The sequence below is a fragment of the Oncorhynchus mykiss genome, chromosome 6 (genome assembly GCF_013265735.2).
Source record: "Oncorhynchus mykiss isolate Arlee chromosome 6, USDA_OmykA_1.1, whole genome shotgun sequence".
Taxonomy (NCBI): domain Eukaryota; kingdom Metazoa; phylum Chordata; class Actinopteri; order Salmoniformes; family Salmonidae; genus Oncorhynchus; species Oncorhynchus mykiss.
In genome coordinates, this window is record NC_048570.1 from 24,731,389 (window position 1) to 24,754,771 (window position 23,383).

The 23,383-nt window shown below is 43.3% G+C and overlaps 1 protein-coding gene across 7 annotated transcripts in view; it reads left to right on the top strand.

Moving 5' to 3' along the window:
* Positions 1–2,443: 2,443 nt before the first annotated feature.
* LOC110525587 (RIMS-binding protein 2) overlaps positions 2,444–23,383 on the top strand; it is a 138,835-nt gene continuing 117,895 nt past the window's right edge. For all 7 annotated transcript variants that reach the window (XM_036979710.1, XM_036979711.1, XM_036979716.1 and 4 more), the window contains exons 1-2: positions 2,444–3,063; positions 22,264–22,413. The gene's annotated coding sequence lies outside the window, so the exon portion shown is untranslated. The remainder of the gene's footprint in view (positions 3,064–22,263; positions 22,414–23,383) is intronic.

The window sequence follows — 23,383 nt, forward strand, 5'->3', positions numbered from 1 at the left end:
ACAGTAGCTGTTGCCTATTATGTTTAGCATGGGTTGTGTTTTATGCACTGGTATCAGTTTGAAGTATATTTAAATTCTCACTGACTAAAACATTCATTATTTTTTTTCAAGCTAAAACAAGCCTACCAGTATGTTTGGTTTGCCAATTAATAGCCTCAACCATCCAGAAATCCATATTTAAAGCTGTTGAAATGGCCTCTCACATGTTTATTTCTGTTGTATTTTTAAAGGCTTAAGTCCGTGAGGCAGCAGGGTTGTGTCTGCAGTGTTTTCTATGCACTAACAAATAATCCAACATCCACCATTATGTAACTCCCCGGAAAACAGTTATGAATAATCTCAGCATGCTATAGTGACATCATCAGTGGCTTCTGACCATGGCCAGAGCCCAGAGCTTTTGGGAAAACATGCGGACGGCACTGCCATGGTAGGTCATTGCGAAGATCACTGGGGATTCCTAATTCATATGCAATGTTACATTGATTACATGGACTTACTGCAGTCTGAGAGGACACACAATTGGGTTGTAAGAGCAGTTTTGAGTGTCCCTGTGGTTGTATTTGATTGTAGTGTGTGTGTGTGTGTGTGTGTGTGTGTGTGTGTGTGTGTGTGTTTGTGTTACACAGGAGACAATGGGTGGTCAGAAAGAGCAGAAGGCTTGTTGTGAAGGGGAGAAACTACTGAGAGTGTCCCAGTCCCAGAGGGAAGTGATGTGGAGCCAGAGACAGTGGTCAGACACAGCTAAGAACAACTCCACCCACATGAGGGACAAGGACAAGGTGAGTGGATCCTTCTCTGGCAACCAACCACTGACTGAGGTGGTGTATTTCCCCAGGTTGTAAGGTTTGCCCATATCTTTATGTGGGGATATTACACAGACGCTATGGTTATTGTTGCAGTCTGGTAGCTTAGAAAATGGAGCATGCTGCAAAAAGCATTGTTTTTATCAAGTGGGAAGTTGTAGTATGTCTTTAAAGGATTAGTAGTTGATGATGCTACGATTAGGATTTGACCTCACCCTGCACCATTCAGTCCCAAAGCTCTCCCAAAGCGCTCACCATTCACTCCCAAAGCTTAACAGTGCAGGGTCATTACTATCCATATCACCATGTGAAACTTTCAGTTGATGAATCAACCAAGATGGGTTTAATTGTATTCATTTACAGCAGCAATACTCAGTTCTATACTGTATAATATATTATATTTAAATGATCGTTAAACAAATTAAAATAACTAGCTTGATATTATGTACTTTGAAAGTGTAGTACTATAATTATATAAGTATCTATTTGTATATGCATTTTCTTAAAAAAACATTATAGCTTCCCTTACAGAACCCACAGGGTGAAACATATTTAGCAGTCTTCCTTAGCCGCTAAAGTGGCTTAACAGATCAATAGAAAGGGCCTTGTCCAAGGTCCCACTTTGGAGCACTCAGAGACATTCTCAGAGAAATGAGCTTTGTTTCTCCTCTTTGACCCTTTATTCCGACGTTGGGGTCTAAAGTGGGCTTTTAGCCCCCAGGTCGCTCTCAGGGCTGACATGAACTTTAAAAGCAAGCAGCAGTTTGACCCACATGGCTTTGATCTGCGGCATCAAGACACACATCCTCACTACCTCTCAAATCCAAGCCACACAGGGGACTTCTATTCTATAAAGGTCTTTAAATCAGGGGATATTACACAGTCATTGCTTGTGAATGTGTCTGTAATTTATCAAACAGGAAGGATTTTTATTTTATTTTTGCCAAGCATTAAATTAATTTGCCAAGATAGAGACAAATTTTGGATTGGAGGTGGCCTAGCCTGTAATGTGTATATTAATGATCAAGTGTGTGTCTGCCTGCAGCTAGCCAGTGCTGAGCTCCTCCTTGCGTGTTTGCACTGAGAGTAGAGGACATGGGCGGGGAGCATTTGACATCAATCGTGTGTGATCTAGAGCCAAAGTGTTAAGCAGCAGTTGTGCAATGGAGGCTCTCAATTGGGATTGCAAAGAGGGTCCTGCTGGAGAGGGAGGGAGGGCACAAAACAGAGAGAGAGAAAAAGAGCTGCTGTGGTTGCTAGGCAGCCAAGCAGAGGAGAGCATATCTGTTTTGGGCTCTGTTTATTCTCTCCCTCCCTCGCCAGAGTGCACTACCACAGCCATCCAGAGAGAGAGCAGCCTCTGCATGTGTTTCCCCCCCCCTCTTTCCTCTATCTCCCAATAGGGAAAAACCCAGGATGACACAAATAATCCCCTTTAATACCCATCTGCTTTTGATTTCCCGATCTAGGATTGGATGCGCAATGTTCTTGCCAGTGTTTGGCGTAGCTGATTGGTCGTACCCACTGTGCAATGGAAGAGGGTTTGTTGGGCTGGGCCTAGGGGGATCCTCTTTAGCATAATGACCCATGAGGAGGCTGAGCTACCCGATTAGACCAAGAAACACTGCTACAGAGCAAGGAGGAAGGAGAAGGGGAGGCCACAGCCAAACATAACCTAATTTGACCTTGTCAGCTTTAATCATGGCTTCTCATCAGCTGTGGGGAGGTGGGGTGGCGGTGTGGTGGGAGAAGGTACTAGGGCACATGGACATATCCATTCTCTGTAATTGGAGAGAGTGAAGACGAAGAGAGAAAAATAGCAACAGTGATTTAAGGCAGAGACTGAAGGAGAAGTCCTGGAGAGAGCGTTGCTTCAGTGCTGCACTCACGGCCTCTGCACCCCTGCGTGCCTGTGTCTGTGTGAGTAAGCGTGTGAGAGAGAGAGAGAGCAAAAAAGAGGGGGGAGAGGGGGGCGTGTAGATGTGTGTGTGTGCTTGCTACACAGCCATGGTAGTGTGAGCTGAATGATGCTCTCTGGCTGTCTCTCTCCGCGCTGCCTGGCTGTTCCTGCTTTCTGCCGCCGCGCGCTGATGAACCATTTTAAGCTGCAGCGGACACACACAGCCCCGAACAACCGCTTCCTTGCAACGGCCATCATCCTGGTTCTACTGTCAGCTGATGGTCTGACACAGTAGGACACTGCTGCCTCTGCACCGCTCCTACAACAGGGAAATACAGAGACAGGACTGCTGCTTGTGAGGTACTGTCAAACCCCCTCTGTTTTTCTCTACAGGCTGCACTGGACTGGCTTGTTTCTACTGCCGCTGCTGCAGAAGCACTGTGCTGCTGGGGGAATGATGATCATAACATGCCTCTGTGTCACGGCTCAGCTGCTCTGCAGTTCTCTGCATGGATCTCTCTCTAATGTACGTGGAGCAGAGAAGGAGAAAGATGCAGAATATTTCAGCAGGAACCGACAGAGAATGCCAGCAGCCAGAGGACCTACTGTAGAATAGCTTTAGCATGAATGAGAGGATCTGGAAGTATGTTGTATAGGAATCCTGTGCTCTGGAGTTGAAATTATTGGAGGACATTAGTATTTGTGTAGTGTGGTAGTGAAGACTTTAGGGACTGTAGTGTGTTTGGGGAAATGTCAATAAGAAGCCAAACTATGGTATTTGTGCTAGTAAAGTTCCATGCTAATACTGTATGCTAGTGAAGATACATTGTGTTGGTGTGTTGGGGAAATTGATTGTTAACGTTAGGGGAATTAATATGGGATATGGTAATTAGGGGAAAGCCTATTGGTCAGTTTTAATGGATAATTTGGGAACTGAGTGTTTTATTAGTGGTCAATGTGTTAGTGTACAACACTTGAGAAATTAGACGACTCTTGGTATTACAGTTTGTGTTAAGGGGGTTGAATCATTTAGGGAGGTCAGTGTTTAATTTGCAATGACTTGCTGAATTAGGGCACAACAGAGTGTGGTTTGTAAGTTGGTGGTTAGAGGACATTGTTTAACTGGGATGTCCCAGGGGCTGGCATTGGTGTGTCTTCTCAGGGATTCATTCAGCATTGAGCAACACTAAGTAATAGCAGAGATGAGATGAAGGAAAGAATAACTATATTTTAGTGTGTGTGTGAGACAGAGAATGTGTGTGTGTGTGTGTGTGCGTATGCTTTTATGTGTGTGAATGAGTTCTCTCTGCCTCCCAAGGTCGCTTCTCAGAAGTCCCATAATTAGGGCTGTCATCCTCCACCAATCACCTGTGCGTGAGAGAGTAGCCCTCCACCGCCTATCCCCATTCACAGCTCCACCTGCCCACCTAGACAAGGAAACATCCCCATTCACAGCTCCACCTGCCCACCTTGACAAGGAAACATTCCCCATTCACAGCTCCACCTGCCCACCTAGACAAGGAAACATTCCCCATTCACAGCTCCACCTGCCCACCTAGACAAGGAAACATTCATTATTCACAGCTCCACCTGCCCACCTAGACAAGGAAACATTCCCCATTCACAGCTCCACCTTCCCACCTAGACATGGAAACATTCCTCATTCACAGCTCCACCTGCCCACCTAGACAAGGAAACATTCCTCATTCACAGCTCCACCTGCCCACCTTGACAAGGAAACATTCCCCATTCACAGCTCCACCTGCCCACCTAGACAAGGAAACATTCCCCATTCACAGTTCCACCTGCCCACCTTGACAAGGAAACATTCCCCATTCACAGCTCCACCTGCCCACCTAGACAAGGAAACATTCCCCATTCACAGCTCCACCTGCCCACCTAGACAAGGAAACATTCCCCATTCACAGTTCCACCTGCCCACCTTGACAAGGAAACATTCCCTATTCACAGCTCCACCTGCCCACCTTGACAAGGAAACATTCCTCATTCACAGCTCCACCTGCCCACCTTGACAAGGAAACATTCCCCATTCACAGCTCTACCTGCCCACCTAGACAAGGAAACATTCCCCATTCACAGCTCCACCTGCCCACCTAGACAAGGAAACATTCCCCATTAACAGCTCCACCTGCCCACCTAGACAAGGAAACATTCCTCATTCACAGCTCCACCTGCCCACCTTGACAAGGAAACATTCCTCATTCACAGCTCCACCTGCCCACCTTGACAAGGAAACATTCCTCATTCACAGCTCCACCTGCCCACCTAGACAAGGAAACATGGAAATGTATCATTCCAGTTACTATCCCTGAACAGACACCAAGCTGCTTTCCTCTTTACTATGTACTGTAGTACACTGGTAGCCATTTAACAGAAAGGACTTGTAATCACCAAGCTTGAAAATCAAATGACTCAAATAGAAGTTTCCTGTTCAGTGGAAGAAATGATAATTTTTATGCCATTTCATGCCAACAAAATTACATGACTCAATGATAATTTTAGGGGGAGGGTTTGTCGAGCTACAATCCTATTAAAATGCTCCATGTGCCCCTCTTTCAGTGATGAAACGACTGTATTGTGAGAGGCACTGTGGTGCTTCCAAGCTGAGTGAAATAAAATGGTTGACTGTGTCAGTCCTACAGTATATCATGCAGCCTAATGCAGGCAGTGAAGCCAGCAGCAGTACAGCAGCAGTACAGCACTCTACGTGTCAAGGTTTTGTCCTGCTTGCATCTTAACGATAGAAGCGTTATGTAAGCTAAGCGTGCGAGGGTCAGTGCTCCTCCTGTGCTAGCTAGGATGCTGTGGTGGTGTGGTGGACCGTACAGTGGGAGCAGCTGGAACAGTGCTGAATGACGCTGAGACTGATGCAGAGACGTAGGTCAAGGCTGGCCCCTCAGTGGAGGCGGGAGGATGGGTTATGTGAGAGGAGAGGAGCGTGGCCCTGTGCGCTCACTGCTTTCTCTGATGACTGAGCATAGGCTGTAGTAACAACTGGAGCCCTGTATTACTGCTGCTGTTGTGGGCTGGCCTGGCGGCAGCACGTGACCGGCCCTGGCTGCCATGGTGGGAGGTATTAGTGATATGAACAGAAGGGTCCGTGTCCAGGATTACGCAACAGCATCTTCTCTGCCTGGGAAAGCAGCTCTGTAAAGATGACGGCAGTAGACAGCCCAGTCAGTGAAAGTGCATCATCATCACCCCCGTCATTGTTGCTGTGAACCTGTCCGGTGCATGATAAGGCAAGCAAGTGATTTTTGTCCTCTTTTTTCCCCCAGCTGCTGAAAAGCGGCAGGGCTTTTCCTACGTATGCGAGCAGATTTAATTGTACCGTAGATTTGCAAACCCGGTTCATCCATGATTTGTAATTCCTATCTCTACACACTCGACCCTAAGCTACTGGATACACAAGTGTGTGTATGTGGGTCTGTTTTTGTGTGTGTACATTTACACAGCATATCAGTGTACACACACACAAAACCATATGTGCACATGTTTGCGTTATGCTCCCCTGAGCACATAACATGCAATGTACAGTGCCTTGCGAAAGTATTCGGCCCCCTTGAACTTTGCGACCTTTTGCCACATTTCAGGCTTCAAACATAAAGATATAAAACTGTATTTTTTTGTGAAGAATCAACAACAAGTGGGACACAATCATGAAGTGGAACGACATTTATTGGATATTTCAAACTTTTTTAACAAATCAAAAACTGAAAAATTGGGCGTGCAAAATTATTCAGCCCCCTTAAGTTAATACTTTGTAGCGCCACCTTTTGCTGCGATTACAGCTGTAAGTCGCTTGGGGTATGTCTCTATCAGTTTTGCACATCGAGAGACTGACATTTTTTCTCATTCCTCCTTGCAAAACAGCTCGAGCTCAGTAAGGTTGGATGGAGAGCATTTGTGAACAGCAGTTTTCAGTTCTTTCCACAGATTCTCGATTGGATTCAGGTCTGGACTTTGACTTGGCCATTCTAACACCTGGATATGTTTATTTTTGAACCATTCCATTGTGGATTTTGCTTTATGTTTTGGATCATTGTCTTGTTTGGAAGACAAATCTCCGTCCCAGTCTCAGGTCTTTTGCAGACTCCATCAGGTTTTCTTCCAGAATGGTCCTGTATTTGGCTCCATCCATCTTCCCATCAATTTTAACCATCTCCCCTGTCCCTGCTGAAGAAAAGCAGGCCCAAACCATGATGCTGCCACCACCATGTTTGACAGTGGGGATGGTGTGTTCAGCTGTGTTGCTTTTACGCCAAACATAACGTTTTGCATTGTTGCCAAAAAGTTCAATTTTTGGTTTCATCTGACCAGAGCACCTTCTTCCACATGTTTGGTGTGTCTCCCAGGTGGCTTGTGGCAAACTTTAAACAACACTTTTTATGGATATCTTTAAGAAATGGCTTTCTTCTTGCCACTCTTCCATAAAGGCCAGATTTGTGCAATATACGACTGATTGTTGTCCTATGGACAGAGTCTCCCACCTCAGCTGTAGATCTCTGCAGTTCATCCAGAGTGATCATGGGCCTCTTGGCTGCATCTCTGATCAGTCTTCTCCTTGTATGAGCTGAAAGTTTAGAGGGACGGCCAGGTCTTGGTAGATTTGCAGTGGTCTGATACTCCTTCCATTTCAATATTATCGCTTGCACAGTGCTCCTTGGGATGTTTAAAGCTTGGGAAATCTTTTTGTATCCAAATCCGGCTTTAAACTTCTTCACAACAGTATCTCGGACCTGCCTGGTATGTTCCTTGTTCTTCATGATGCTCTCTGCGCTTTTAACGGACCTCTGAGACTATCACAGTGCAGGTGCATTTATACGGAGACTTGATTACACACAGGTGGATTGTATTTATCATCATTAGTCATTTAGGTCAACATTGGATCATTCAGAGATCCTCACTGAACTTCTGGAGAGAGTTTGCTGCACTGAAAATAAAGGGGCTGAATAATTTTGCACGCCCAATTTTTCAGTTTTTGATTTGTTAAAAAAGTTAGAAATATCCAATAAATGTCGTTCCACTTCATGATTGTGTCCCACTTGTTGTTGATTCTTCACAAAAAAATACAGTTTTATATCTTTATGTTTGAAGCCTGAAATGTGGCAAAAGGTCGCAAAGTTCAAGGGGGCCGAATACTTTCGCAAGGCACTGTAAATGAGATGTAAGTGGATATGGGCAATTCCACGGAATCAGAATGACGTCGAGACGTTGAATCTTCACTTTAAAAGTACCCCAAACACAAACCATTGCGAAGTTAAACAAACCATACAACTCTGTGCACAGGTACTACTTTTAACAATTTCCACTGAAAATGTTACAAAAACACATTCAATGGAAGAACAGTGCAGATGTAAAGTTTGGTAACAGAATGACGGTAAAATCTCCCCCTGTGACCACCTTTTCCAAAAGGTCTCTTAAATATCTACTCAGAATGAAGATTCAAAGATGTCTGCAGAAAGAATGGGGTGTCAGCTCTGATACCTTGACTTTGGAAAAATGTATTTTAGTTATTGTACAGTAAGTGAAGTGGATTAACACCCGGTAACAGAATTATATCACAGTCCCTGATCTGTACTATACAGAAATGCATAATTATGAATGTCATTCTGTTAATGGTGATGCATCTTAAGTAGGTACACAAAGGTAAAACAAATGCAATATCCTCTTTTGCATATTTGGGTATTATTCTACACACTGGCTATTATTTTAATGAGCTCTGCCACTAAACAAGACCACATTTTGTTGGCTTGGACCAGACTAAATCTGAACAAATCATAGACGTCTATGTTTCACAACTTTGGACATAAAAGTACAGTACAGCACAGTAGAGTACAGTACTACATTAAAGTTCAATACAGTATAGTAAAGTACAATAGAGTAGAGTTAAGTACAGTACAGTAAATTATAATGTACTGTGTGCACTACTGTACTGTTCTCTACTGTACTAAACTCTACTCTAATGTACTGTACTGTTCTCTACTGTACTAAACTCTACTCTAATGTACTGTACTGTTCTCTACTGTACTAAACTCTACTCTAATGTACTGTACTGTTCTCTACTGTACTAAACTCTACTCTAATGTACTGTACTGTTCTCTACTGTACTAAACTCTACTCTAATGTACTGTACTGTTCTCTACTGTACTAAACTCTACTCTAATGTACTGTACTGTTCTCTACTGTACTAAACTCTACTCTAATGTACTGTACTGTTCTCTACTGTACTAAACTCTACTCTAATGTACTGTACTGACCTATACTCTACTTTTCTTTATTTTGCTGTACTGTGCTGTCCAAACTTGTGAAACAGACGTCTATGATTGGTTCAGATCTGGACTGACTAAATTTCAACTACTTTTCAAAGTCTATGGATGTCCGGTGTCGGATGGTGGAAACAGAGGGGGCTCATGGGTAGGTGTTACGGGGGAGAAGTTACACTACCGAGAGAGAGAGAGAGAGGGAGAGAGAGAGAGAGAGAGAGAGAGAGAGAGAGAGAGAGAGAGAGAGAGAGAGATGTTCCTGGGGCTGAGTTCACAAACGTGTTCTACTATTTGGAAGCACAAGCACAAAGCAAAATGCAGTGCTATCTGGCCACAAATTGACAGTACACTTGGCTAACTATTTGACCATGATTACTGATCAAAACCTTGACAAAGTACAGGCTCAGTGAGCACAGCCTTGCCATTGAGAAGGGTCGACACAGGAAAACATGGCTCCCTGTAGAGGAAAGGCTGTGCAACCACTGCACAGCAGCAGAACCTGAGTCGGAGCTACATTTCCTGACAAAATGTGAAATATACAAAACAATTAGATAGTGTCATTTCCCCAAATTTGAAACCCTTATTCAAGGTTTCAATTACCTCTCTGATGAGAGTAGGCTACCCGTTCTGTTGTGGGAGGACGCAGAGAGCTGTGGGTTGGCAGCGCTCTACATTGCTGCCTGCCAAGGGTTGAGGGACAGTGTCTGACAGACCAATCAACCTGCACATGTCCTCTACTGTATGCTTATTGTTATTGTTCAATGTATGGTTATTTTGACCCTTGGCTATTGTTGTTACTTCTGTCCCGTTGACAATTTTGATTCTTATTATTTTCATATTGTAAATGTCCAAAGTAAGCTTTGGCAATATGTACATTGTTACATCATGCCAATAAAGCAAATTGGAGAGAGAGAGCGAGATACAGTGAGAGAGCGAGGGAGAGACAGAGAGCGAGGGAGAGACAGAGCGAGGGAGAGACAAAGAGAGGGAGAGAGAGGGAGGGAGAGAGAGTCAGAGAGGGAGGGAGAGACAAAAACAGAGCGAGGGAGGAAGGGAGAGAGAGACAAAAAGACAGAGATGGAGAGACATAGAGAGAGGGAGGGAGAGACAGAGAGAGAGGGACGGAGAAACAGAGAGAGGGGGAGGGAGAGAGAAAGAGGGAGGGAGAGACAGAGGGAGGGAGAGACGGAGACGGTGAGGGAGATGGAGAGAGAGAGATATTGTCCAGACTTTCACATAAACCAAATAAAACATCGTATAAATGTTGATATTAGTTGTCAGGGGTTGTTACTTTAAAATTATTATGTTTTTATGTATTTCTAATACGTTTTAAGACTTTTTCTGCTAGATGTTTTCTAAGACCCTTTTTCCAATACGTCTTTGCGTATTCCCCATTTTTGGGATGGAGAATGGTTGAAACAAGTATATATGCCTTAATCTTTCAAAAATATAGACTCTTAGCTTTCATTTGACACCAAATTTGATGTGCTTCTATGAACTTCACATGTTAGTGCTCATGGGGCTTTTTACATGAAAATGTCCATATGTTGTGCCAGCTGTCGTTATGTTACGCAGCAGTTTAGCTGTGAGTAGGTCGTGGTATCCGCTAGCTGGCCGGTGTATGTGTGCTGCAGGCCAGAGCAGAGAAGAGCCGCTAGTAAATCACCTCAGGGATCGGGCCTGAACCAATTCATAATTGATTCATTTGGAGTCGAACTGGGGGTATCCACTCAGAGGGCTTGACTGATTGTGCTGTTGGGACAGAACATCTGATGGATGCTCTCTAAATGTTGTTACCCAGAAATCAGGGGTCCTATTCAATCAAACCTGGTGTCCTGAATAAGTCAAATATGATAATTATTGTGTTGCTAGAATGTTTTACATGCATATAAAAAAAGGTAAACAAAACAGTGTGATAGAAAAAGACACTCAAATGCATATCACTCGACTGCTACAAAGTTTTGGGTTGAATTGTTTGGACTTGTCTGTGGTGTGGTGTGGTGAGACTGCATGCATAGGCTTCTTCTGATGCTACTGCTCTATCAGTGTCACTGTCGTAGTTAGGCCAGTGATTGTCTTAATGAGAATGTAGTGCTGGCTGGGGAGGAGACTGACTGAGGAAGAGAGGAGAGGGGAGGGGATGGGAGGAGAGGAGTCTGCCTAGGGAGGAGAGGAAAGGAAAGGTGACTCTCCCTGGGGAGGAGGGTAGAGAAGAAGAGACTCTGACTGGGGAGGAGAGAAGAGGAGAGGAGACTGCCTAGGGAGGAGAGGAAAGGAAAGGTGACTCTCCCTGGGGAGGAGGGTAGAGAAGAAGAGACTCTGACTGGGGAGGAGAGAAGAGGAGAGGGGATGGGAGGAGAGGAGTCTGCCTAGGGAGGAGAGGAAAGGAAAGGTGACTCTCCCTGGGGAGGAGGGTAGAGAAGAAGAGACTCTGACTGGGGAGGAGAGAAGAGGAGAGGAGACTGCCTAGGGAGGAGGAAGAGGGGACTCCTGAGGCAAGACTGTATGTGTGATAGCTGCAAGGGACCAGTGGGGTGAACACGGGTTCACTCTGAGAGGGAAAGTACAGGCAGCACCCAAATTCATAAGTGCAACAGTAAGATCAAAGGATGAACAAGAAAAAAAATCACATTTAAACCTAAGATAGGGTGGCACATGACTACATCTGACTCGAACTAGCAATTTAGTCAAAAAACAAGTATTGATTTGTCAATGAGCTGTGGCGTTTGGTCAGAGTCCGACCAATGGGTCGTGGAAGAAGTTGCGTATGTGCTGAGCCGTGGCCTGGCCCACGATGTGTTCAAGTTCCAGGTTTGAAAAAAGGTTGGGGTTCAGTTCCATAGAGCTTTTCTCAGTCAGCAGATTGTCACTGGGTTGGAGAAGTCAGGGTCTTCTGTCTGTTGCTCTATGTACATTGTCATTGAACACTGGTCACTAAGGATTTTTACACACTGTTTTATCCACTTCACATGTACAGTGCCTTCAGAAAGTATTCACACCCCTTGACTTTTCCAACATTTTGTTGTGTTACAGCCTGAATTTAAAATGGATTACATTTAGATGTTGTGTCACTGGCCTACACACAATACCCCATAATGTCAAAGTGGAATTATGTTTTTAGAAATATTTAGAAATGAATAAAAAATGAAAAAGCTGAAATGTCTTAAATATTCAACCTCTTTGTTATGACAAGCCTAAATAATTCAGGAGTAAAAATGTGCTTCAGAAGTCACATAATATGTTGCATGGACTCTCTCTGTGTGCAATAATGGTGTTTAACATTATGTTTTAATGACTACCTCACTTCTGTACCCCACACATACAATTATCTGTACGGTCGATCTTGCAACAGGTAGCCTAGTGGTTAGAGCGTTGGACTAGTAACCGAAAGGTTGCAAGATCGACTCCCCGAACTGACAAGATAAAAATCTGTCTTTCTGCCCCTGAACAAGGCAGTTAACCCACTGTTCCTAGGCCGTCATTGAAAATAAGAATTTGTTCTGACTTGCCTAGTTAAATAAAGGTTAAAAAACAGAAAAAAAGAAGGGCACCTATTGGAAGATGGGCTAAGAAAATATATCTTTGAGCATGTTGAAGTTATTAAGTCAACCTTGGATGGTGTATCAATAGACCCAGTCACTACAAAGATACAGGAGTCCTTCCTAACTCAGATGCTGGAGAGGAAGGAAACCAACCATTAAAGTGAGGCCAGTGGTGACTTTAAAACAGTTGCAGAGTTTAATAGCTGTGATAGGAGAAAACTCAAGATGTATTGTAGTTACTCCACAATATTAACCTACATGACAAATGAAAAGAAGGAAGCCTGTACAGAATTCCAAAATTCCAAAACATGCATCCTGTTTGCAATAAGGCACTAAAGTAATACTGCAAATAATTGTACTTTTTGCCCTGAATAAAAAGTGTTATGTTTGGGGCTTTCCATCAGACACTGGGTGACAAATTCACCTTTCAGCAGGACAATAGCCTAAAACAGAAGGCCAAATATACACTGGAGTTGCTTACCAACGCGACATTTCTGAGTGGCCAAGTTACATATTCGACTTGATCAACAACCAACTTTGGTTTTAGAAGTGTGGGAGACATTTAAAATGTTTTTAATTTATTTTATTCAGTCCACTCGTTACCTGTATTAATGGCACCTGTTTGAACTTGTTATCAGTATAAAAGACACCTGTCCACAACCTCAAACAGTCACACTCCAAACTCCACTATGGCCAAGACCAAAGAGCTGTCAAAGGACACCAAAAACAAAATTGTAGACCTGCACCAGGCTGGGAAGACTGAATCTGCAATAGGTAAGGAGGTTGGTTTGAAGAAATCAACTGTGGGAGCAATTATTAGGAAATGGAAGACATACAAGACCACTGATAATCTCCTTCGATCTGGGGCTCCACGCAAGATCTCACCCCGTGGGGTCAAAATGATCACAAGAACGGTGTGCAAAAATCCCAGAACCACACACGGGGGGACCTAGTGAATGACCTACAGAGAGCTGGGACCAAAGTAACAAAGCCTACCATCAGTAACACACTACGCCGCCAGGGACTCAAATCCTGCAGTGCCAGACGTGTCCCCCTGCTTAAGCCAGTACATGTCCAGGCCCGTCTGAAGTTTGCTAGAGAGCATTTGGATGATCCAGAAGAAGATTGGGAGAATGTCATATGGTCAGATGAAAACAAAATATAACTTTTTGGTAAAAACTAAACTCGTCGTGTTTGGAGGACAAAGAATGCTGAGTTGCATCCAAAGAACACCATACCTACTGTGAAGCATGGGGGTGGAAACATCATGCTTTGGGGCTGTTTTTCTGCAAAGGGACCAGGACGACTGATCCGTGTAAAGGAAAGAATGGGGCCATGTATCGTGAGATTTTGAGTGAAAACCTCCTTCCATCAGCAAGGGCATTGAAGATGAAACATGGCTGGGTCTTTCAGCATGACAATGATCCCAAACACACCGCCCGGGCAACGAAGGAGTGGCTTCGTAAGAAGCATTTCAAGGTCCTGGAGTGGCCTAGCCAGTCTCCAGATCTCAACACCATAGAAAATCTTTGGAGGGAGTTGAAAGTCCGTGTTGCCCAGCAACAGTCCCAAAAACATCACTGCTCTAGAGGAGATCTGCATGGAGGAATGGGCCAAAATACCAGCAACAGTGTGTGAAAACCTTGTGAAGACTTACAGAAAACGTTTGACCTCTGTCATTGCCAACAAAGGGTATATAACAAAGTATTGAGATAAACTTTTGTTATTGACCAAATACTTATTTTCCACCATAATTTGCAAATAAATTCATTAAAAATCCTACAATGTGATTTTCTTTTCTCTCATTTTGTCTGTCATAGTTGAAGTGTACCTATGATGAAAATTACAGGCCTCTCTCATCTTTTTAAGTGGGAGAACTTGCACAATTGGTGGCTGACTAAATACTTTTTTCCCCCAAGTCGGAAGTTTACATACACCTTAGCCAAATACATTTACACTCAGTTTTTCACAATTCCTGACATTTAATCCTAGTAGAAATTCCCGGTCTTAGGTAAGTTAGGATCACCACTTTATTTTTAGAATGTGAAATGTCAGAATAATAGTAGAGAGAATTATTTATTTCAGTTTTTATTTCTTTCATCACATTCCCAGTGGGTCAGAAGTTTACATACACTCAATTAGTAGCATTGCCTTTATATGGTTTAACTTGGGTCAAACGTTTCGGGTAGCCTTCCACAAGCTTCCCACAATAAATTGGGTGAATTTTGGCCCATTCCTCCTGACAGAGCTGGTGTAAGGCCTCCTTGCTCTACCCACAAATGTTCTATAGGATTGAGGTCAGGGCTTTGTGATGGCCACTCCAATGCCTTGACTTTGTTGTCCTTAAGCCATTTTGCCACAACTTTGGAAGTTGTTTGTTAACAAGAAATTTGTTGGAGTGGTTGAAAAAGGAGTTTTAATGACTCCAACCTAAGTGTATGTAAACTTCTGACTTCAACTGTATATACAGTACCAGTCAAAAGTTTGGACACATCTACTTATTCAATGGTTTTTCTTTATTTTTTAAAAACTATTTTCTACATTGTATAATAATAGTGAAGACATCAAAACTATGAAATAACACGTATGGAATCATGTAGTAACCATGTTGTAGCCACCCTTTGATGGACTGTTATTTCTCTTTGCTTATTTCAGATGTTCTTGCCTTAATATGGACTTGGTCTTTTACCAAATAGGGCTATCTTCTGTGTACCACCCCTACCTTGTCACAACACAACTGATTGGCTCAAACGCGTTAAGAAGGAGAGAAATTCCACAAATTAACTTTTAACAAGGCACACCTGTTAATTGAAATGAATTCCAGGTGACTGCCTCATGAAACTGGTTGAGAGAATCCCAAGAGTGTGCAAAGCTGTCATCAAGGCAAAGGGTGGCTACTTTGAAGAATCTAAAATCTAAAATATATTTGAATTTGTTTAACACTTTTTTGGTTACCACATGACTCTATATGTGTTATTTCATAGTTTTGATGTATTCACTATTATTCTAAAATGTAGAAAATAGTATAAATAAAGAAAAACCCTTGAATGAGTAGGTGTGTCCAAACTTTTGACTGGTACTGTATATATTCCGGACTCTGATATGGCTCGTTCTGTTAATTATTTGAAATATTTTGTGTGTATTGTTAGTTATTACTGCACTGTTGGAGCTAGAAACAATAGCAATGCTTTTCGCTGCACCTGCGATAACATCTGCAAAATATGTGTATGCGACCAATAACATTTTATTTGATCTGATTCTTGATTTGGTCCAAAGGTATTGCATGTCTTTCCTGAGGCTCCAGTCACAACAGAGAGATGAGGGGGATAGCTTTAGTTTGAACAGTCTGTTAGTGTCCCCTAGAGGTGGCACGTCACGCCAGGCCAGTGGAGGTGCATGATTATGGTGGTCTCTGGGGTCTGGCCAGAGTCTAGCTGAGGCAGCGGCGATTAGAGACAGGATTTGCATTGTAATGAAAAAGCTTATCTCTGCAGGTTCAATCTCTATGTCTGCCTGTCCCCGGCCGGCTCAGTTTAGTTTATTTTCTGCCTGATCTGACCACTCTCTGCTAGAGTGTGCTGTGTTACTCCACCTATGAATGAAGCACATACGCATCCCTCTCATTGTCAAGTTAGCTTGGCATGTTTTGTTAGGCCTTTTTGATATGTGTAATGTAGCCTATAACCATGTCCTTGTTAGATGTTCCTCTCATATACTTACATTTGCACCAGGTGGAATTTCCAAACATATCAACCACACATGTATTTTAGTTGCTGTTCAAATTTGGGTCTGGAGTCAGAAAGACTCTCTGAGATTCTTGTTGTGAGATATGAGACAGATATAATTTTAATATTGGCTAGTGTAATTGATTGATAGACTACTCCTTGCTTCCAATGGCAACCCAGAAGGACATGATACTTTAGACTAGAGCAGGACGTGTGATGTGAGAGACACAGGATCCAGTGTATGTTATTGTTCCTCTGTCTGTCCATGGTGATGAGCTGCAGCGTTGCCCTGTCTGTGTAAGGTGAATGGGACTAACTGGCCGTTGATTACAGCGTGGTATTGGCAGGGAGAGGAGCAGACACACACTCTGCCAGTTTGCTGTTTGTGACACGCGGTCGGTTCCACAGCACTTTTAATTCTGACTATGATAATTGCCTGCTAATGTGATGTGGTGTTAAATGCTTTGTGTTTGTGTGGAGGGATTCATTGATTTGCAGGCACCGATCAAGTGGAATTTCAAACATAATTAGGAAGAAAAGCTCCCCCCCCCCCCCCCCCCCCCCACTGTGCTACTGCGTGATCATTCTCATTTCTCAGCGGTTCATCCTAACACTTTGGTTGGTAGGTTGTCTTCAAGGCTGCAGTGTCTGTAAGGTGAAGTCTATGGGTTAGGTATAAGCCTTCTCTCTTCTCTACAGTCTCCGCTGTCCATGGACAAGTCACAATGAGCAGGGGCACTGGGTAATAGCATAACGAAGCTTCAATAAACTGGATTGAATTAGCTTTGCCCTTGGCTAAAATGAATTAAAGAGGCAGACATGACATCCTAAATTGAGTCATTACACCTGCTGGACTCGAGCTACATATGACGTGTTCTTATTTCAGCAAGTAAATATTTCCTAACCCTGGGCCACAGTCCAGGATGAGCTCTGTACAAATGGTCCTCCACTGGAGCCTGCCTGAGCCAGAGATTCATACAAATATAGGTCTTGATATAGCGAGTCTATGACTTTATTCATTCTAATGAAGGTATATAGGGAGACCTACTCTTCAGTCCTGGCAATCACAGTTGATAGAATAATTTGTCCTTATGTTCCAGAAATACTATACTCTCACATCCTTTGCCTACATGCCTTGCTACTTACAGTGAGTCAGTGCTATTCTACCTTGCAACAAAATTGCACTCATGAATCATTCATGAACATATAATGTTCTAGACCACATTTCATGTTTACAGTGAATGTGGCCACTGACAAGCATACGTATCTGATGATGAAGAACCAACTTTGACTTTCAGTCATGAAGTCAGTGTTGCTCAAATTTATGGAGCATTTATAGAGCAGAAAGATTTATTCCCGAGGCTATTGCAGAGGTAAAAACAGAAAATGAGCAGCCGTGGGCTAAAACTGTACATGACTGATACACACTGTAAAGACGTGAGACTGAGGGGGAGCGGGGATGTTGAGCACCAGTCCCTATGGTGGTTGAGTAAGGCCTGTGTGGCCTATCGGACAGGGGGCATGGGGCAGGGTAAGAAAAGCCTGGGTGAAGATGTCTGTTTGTGTTGCGGAGGTAGGCAAGCTGCCTCCTGTCAGGAGAAATAAACACTAATTGCCCGTTGGCTTTGGGTTGGAGATGTGCAGCTGGGGACGAGCAGCTAAAAATATCCCTGTTCCCATGAGCAGAAGGCAAGCAGACAGACAAGCAGGCAGACATACAGGCACACAGCAACATGGAATTAGTATGAACTGCCAGAGGATGGCACCGACATGGACATCTTCCGGCCATTTTTACAAACGTCAGGGCGGGGGATGGAGTGACACCAACACTGGGGAAGGTGAACTGCCAGTAGCACCTTAGGGTGAGCTGCTCCACATGGACTAATCTCCCGTGGGCAGATTCTGCATGTAGCTGACCAAATTACGCCAGATTTTACTCCTGTGTTACAGAGATTACATATGGACTGCAGGGTTGGGCTCAATTCCATTTTAATTCCACTCAATTCAGAAAGTAAACCCAATTCTAATTCAAAATGTTCTACGCACACACACACACACACACACACACACACACACACACACACACACACACACACACACACACACACACACACACACATACACATACAGACACACTCATGCTACACACACACATCATAACTGCTGCTACCAGACTCTTATTATTATTGCAAAATATGACACAATTTAACCACTTGCCCCCAATCCCCCTTCCCCAAAACACGTGTAAATATTGGACCATAAATTGTGCCTTCCTGTATTATACTTACTGTATGCTAAAATGTTTATTCTATTCTACTGAGCCATTTACTTTAAGTTCGTATTCTTATCTTATCTTATTCCTTATTGTTGATGCATTGTTGAGAAAGAACCTGCAAGTAAGCATTTTGTTGTACGGTGTTATATACCATGTGTATCCTGTACACACGACGAATAAAACTTGACCCTTGAAACCTACAGAACCATCTGCTCTGAACACTGGGAGCGAATGTCACATATAAACACCAAAGCTGCTGTTGTCATGTCACGGTTGTGCTGTGTTTCTGTCCCCAGCTAGCTAAAGCCAGGCTGTGTTCCCATAATGTTGGCAAGTCACCCTCTCCCATGCATAGAGGGCCTTTCCCCGCTGGCCTGCCAGTGATGTATGCACCCTGGATGACTGACAGGGGGGCTGTATTGAAACCACCGGGCAGCCATTTTGGTACTCCTCCTTCATTATAAAGATTTTGGAAGCTGTATAAAGAAACAACATTTATTGCTTTTGACAAGATGATTCTATTACAGACACCTTAATGCATACTTATAAATTATATTATGTGAACTATATTATGTGATTCCTTAAAGTACTTTTTTTAGAGAGTACTTATGTTACTGTCCCCATTTCAGGTAAAAAACATGAGCTGGCGCACACCCAGAACAATAGTTTGTGTGGAGGTGCTGACTAACGGCGAATAAACTATAAACTATCAAAATAAAGAAAGTTGCACACTCCATGTGTAAACTCCCAGCAATTTAATGGGTATTTACCAACGTTTCGACATCACTGTGTCTTCCACAGGGTAATGTCATGAAGACTTGAACCAGGTTATGTAGACGCACAGTGCAATTAGTGTAACCAATGACAGTGGTGAGGGGTGTGTCATAATGATTAAGTTCATTAAACTGAGTGAAGCTGTTAAAAAATAGTATATGGCATATTAAATATATTATGCTATTACCATATAGAAGCATAATGGAATATTATACATCATATTAGCATCAACATACATTATTGTTTCGTTCAATTTCACATAATAATTTCGTATTTCATTTTTGTTACATGTAATATTGGTTTAACCTTAATATATAATGAGCATCAACAACAGAGGGAACACATTAGGTGTAAAAATATTTTTTACATTTATAAGACTTGAGGCCTGAGATCAAAGTCAGTATTCAGACCACTAGGGTCAATGTTTTTAGACAGGATATCCAGTTAACCCTCCCTTTGTTGTAGTAGGATCTCCATGTTACTTCCTCTCCTTGGTAGAGCAACATGCTCAATGCCTGTGCATTTGAGGGAGGAGATGGGATGGTTAGCTTCAACAATGTGAGCTGATACTGGATAGTCCATGTTCTTACACCTGATTGAGCTGCGGTGTTCAGCTATGCGTTGTTTTAATTGTCTTTTCGTTTGTCCTACATAGGCTTTTCCACATGAACAGGTGATGAGACAGACTACTCCCGTGGTCTTGCATGAGATGATCCCCCTAACAGGGATCTTTCAATCTGTATGTGGGTGTCTGAAGAAAGATGTTTTTATAGTGCTATTGCACTGTGCCATGAGCCACATTTGTAGTTCCCATTTGGGATAGGTGTCAAGAGTGTCTAACTGGGCTCAGGGGGCATGTCAGATCTCACCAAACTATCTCCAATATTGCGACCGTGCTTATAGACCACCAGTGGGGGTTCCTTGAAGAGATTGCAGTATATGCCAGTGCTTTTTCAGGATTGCTTTCATTTTCTCCGAACCCTTGGTATACTATAAATACGGTTGCGTTGTTTTTAGTAATTCCCCTCTTGGTTTTTCAGATATTTTCATCATTGCAGCATTAAGAGTTTTGTCCTTGTAGCCTCTCATTTTGAATGTATCTGTCATTTTCTTAGCATTGCTGTCAAAATCTGACTGGTGGCCACAGATTCGTTTAACCCTGCATAACTGGCTATATGGTAGACCATTCTGGAGGGGAAGGGGATGCATACTATCCGCACATAGCAAGGTATTGAGATCTGTGTATAAGTCTGTGTGTAATGCACCATTCTCTTTGATAATGCATAAGTCCAGGTAGTTTATTTTTCTCTCATCAGTCTGCATGGTGAATTTGAGGTATTCCAGAGGTATTCCACAGGTATTCTCTCATTTAGTAGAGTTTGGAATTCATTTAGTTCCTGCTGACTTCCTTCCCAAGGCACAAAGACGTCATCTATGTATCTCTTCCATAGGAGGATTTTAGAAAGTAAGGGGTGTGTCTCTGTTTTAAAAAGGAATTCTTCTTCAAATTGTCCCACATACAGGTTTGCATAGTTGGGGGAAAAAGGGGAGCTCATGGCTACACCCCGAATTTGAAGGAAAAAGTCTGACTAAAAGACAAAGTAGTTATGGGATAATACCAGTTCAGTAAGTTGTAAGATGCTATCTTTGGATGGAGCAAGGGCAGAGTCTCTCTGCTGAAGGAAGTATTGTAGCGCTGTCCCCACTTCAACCAAAAAATACTAAAACACATGTTATTTTGACCTTACATTTTTAATTGAAATTCTTTAGAATTCTATTCATTCCTATTCCTGGGGAGTACCAATATGGCCGACCAGTGGATTCAAAGCCTCTAATTGACCAATACATAGCATCCGCAATCCAGGATTTATGTATACATCATCGGCCCTGGCTGAGTCGAGTTACAGCTCTTCCTCTAGTCTATGACACAGTAGCAGCATCTGGTTCCACCTGACTGAAGTCATGAATAATTAAAGCGGGCATTATTATTTCGAGCTAGCGCAACTGGCTTGGCAATAACAAGCAGTTTAGCTACAGCATCGCCTGCTAAGTGGTCCAACATGGAGAGAGGATGTTATTTTACCACGTTGGCAACTTATACTTGTGTGGGTTTGTAAGTATTAGGTTGAGTGAGTGTTGCGGTGTTACCTAGATGTATGTGGACGTTTCCTTTGCCTTGTGTTGGGATGGAGGGACCATCTGTGTGTATTTGTAGTTCGCTTTCCTAATTTCATATCTCTGCCCCTACGCTCTGTATAATACAGTATGTTGCAGTTCATGTTTTACGGACAATATCTGCATGACATAGAAAGCATGGTACAGGCATGACCTAGTACTATTCATGATAAACAAATAGGATTTGTACTTAGCCTACAGTAGGTCTTCATTGATAACTTGTTTCACTTTTGTTTTGATTTCTCCTTCAGTGAACCTTTGCTTTTGCTTGTGTGTCTGTGTGCTCATGTGTGTTTGTACTTTGTGCTCTCTCCCCATGTGTGTGTATTTGCATGTCTAATCAGATCTCTGTAGAGCTGTGTGTTTACTCAAGGTAGCCGCAGCAGATGTGCAGGTGGGCCAGTCTATACGCCATCCTGTTTATGCTGTAACTGGAGCCTTACTGGAGCGTCAGGCTCATCATTAGCCTAGCATCAGCAGCAGGACAGGTTGTTTTTCAACCCTGACCACCTGCTATATAGTCCTGACCTGGGTTACTCTATAGCTCACTGGGCTGACATGTGGAAACTAACGTGGAGACTAGTCTAGCTATATGTCAGCGACACTCAACTTTAACATTAGTAAGGATTTGTCAAGGTTATACAGTATATGCCTATTTATAGGCAGGTCAGAGCTGTTTCTGGCCATTGAAAAGAGGTACATGATGACTGTGATATGACTAGCTGGAATAGTTCAGATGACCATGACAACGTTTTCAACTTATTTATTGTTTTCCTCCACAGCTCAGAAATGAAGTTTTGCCCCTCCACTTCCCAGATGTACCGCCCCAGTGTCAGTGTGTGGACAGACTACATCTTCTAGAGGACAACAACCGAGCCCTGAAACTCAAGTCTGGGACCTTCAGCCAACACAGGCTACAGCACAAACTCCTGGTGAGTCACTGACTCTCTATCTATCTGAGGCTGCAGTGGTGGAGCATTATTTTGAGAGTGGCAAGAGGCTGGAGTCTTGGCAAGAAAGTCGCCCATAGCAGTCAAACACAGGTTCTTCCCCCTTTGTTTCTCTGCTCTGGACTGTGAACCCTGAATTATTTTTCCTTTTGCTAATTCTGCTAACGATTTAAATAAGTTGACTGCCTGCTCATCTGTCTGTTTGGAGAAGAAGGCTGGGGAATGAATTGGGGTCAGTCAGAGACACAGCTTGAATGGTCATTCCTGAAGTCACGGCTGCTGATGGACAAAGCTCTAAGATGTTGTGCCTTTGTCTAAAATAAAATAATCTCTGCAAAAACTATTTTCAAGAAAGTCAAGGGTATAGATGTACTGTATATCCATCTCCTTATTTAATCAACAGTTTCCCGCCCTGCCAAGTGGAAGCTGCAGTAGCCAACTACACTAGCCATGCTACTGGCCTGGTATGCAGCCGAGCCATGAGGACTAAACCGGTTGTTAGGGGAGGGGGGCAGGCATGTTAGGTCTCCTCCAGGCCTCAAGCTGATCCTAGGCTGTGTCTTCACAGTGGAGACTGCTTGTAATTCCCCAGGCTTCCCCTGATGTCCTCCCGGGGTCCAATATGAGTGAGCTGCATCGATTAGCTCTCAGGCCGCTGCTTGTGTTGAGTGGATCGGGATGAGCCGTTTGTGTGTGTGTGTGTGTGTGTGCGTGCACATGTGTGTGTAGGGAGTTTGGAATGAGATGTGCTGTGTGTGTAGAGGGCTGTCTCTCCTATAATCTGAGCGGAAGACAGGAGGAAGACAGGATGGAAAGTAACCTCACGCTGAACTCAACAAGCTGCATGGCCTGCTTTGAGAGTAATCTGGTTGATGTTAACAACTGTTGCTGTACTGTTTCTTTGAAATATTGAACGACAGCTGGATTGAACGACAGCTGGATTGAACGACAG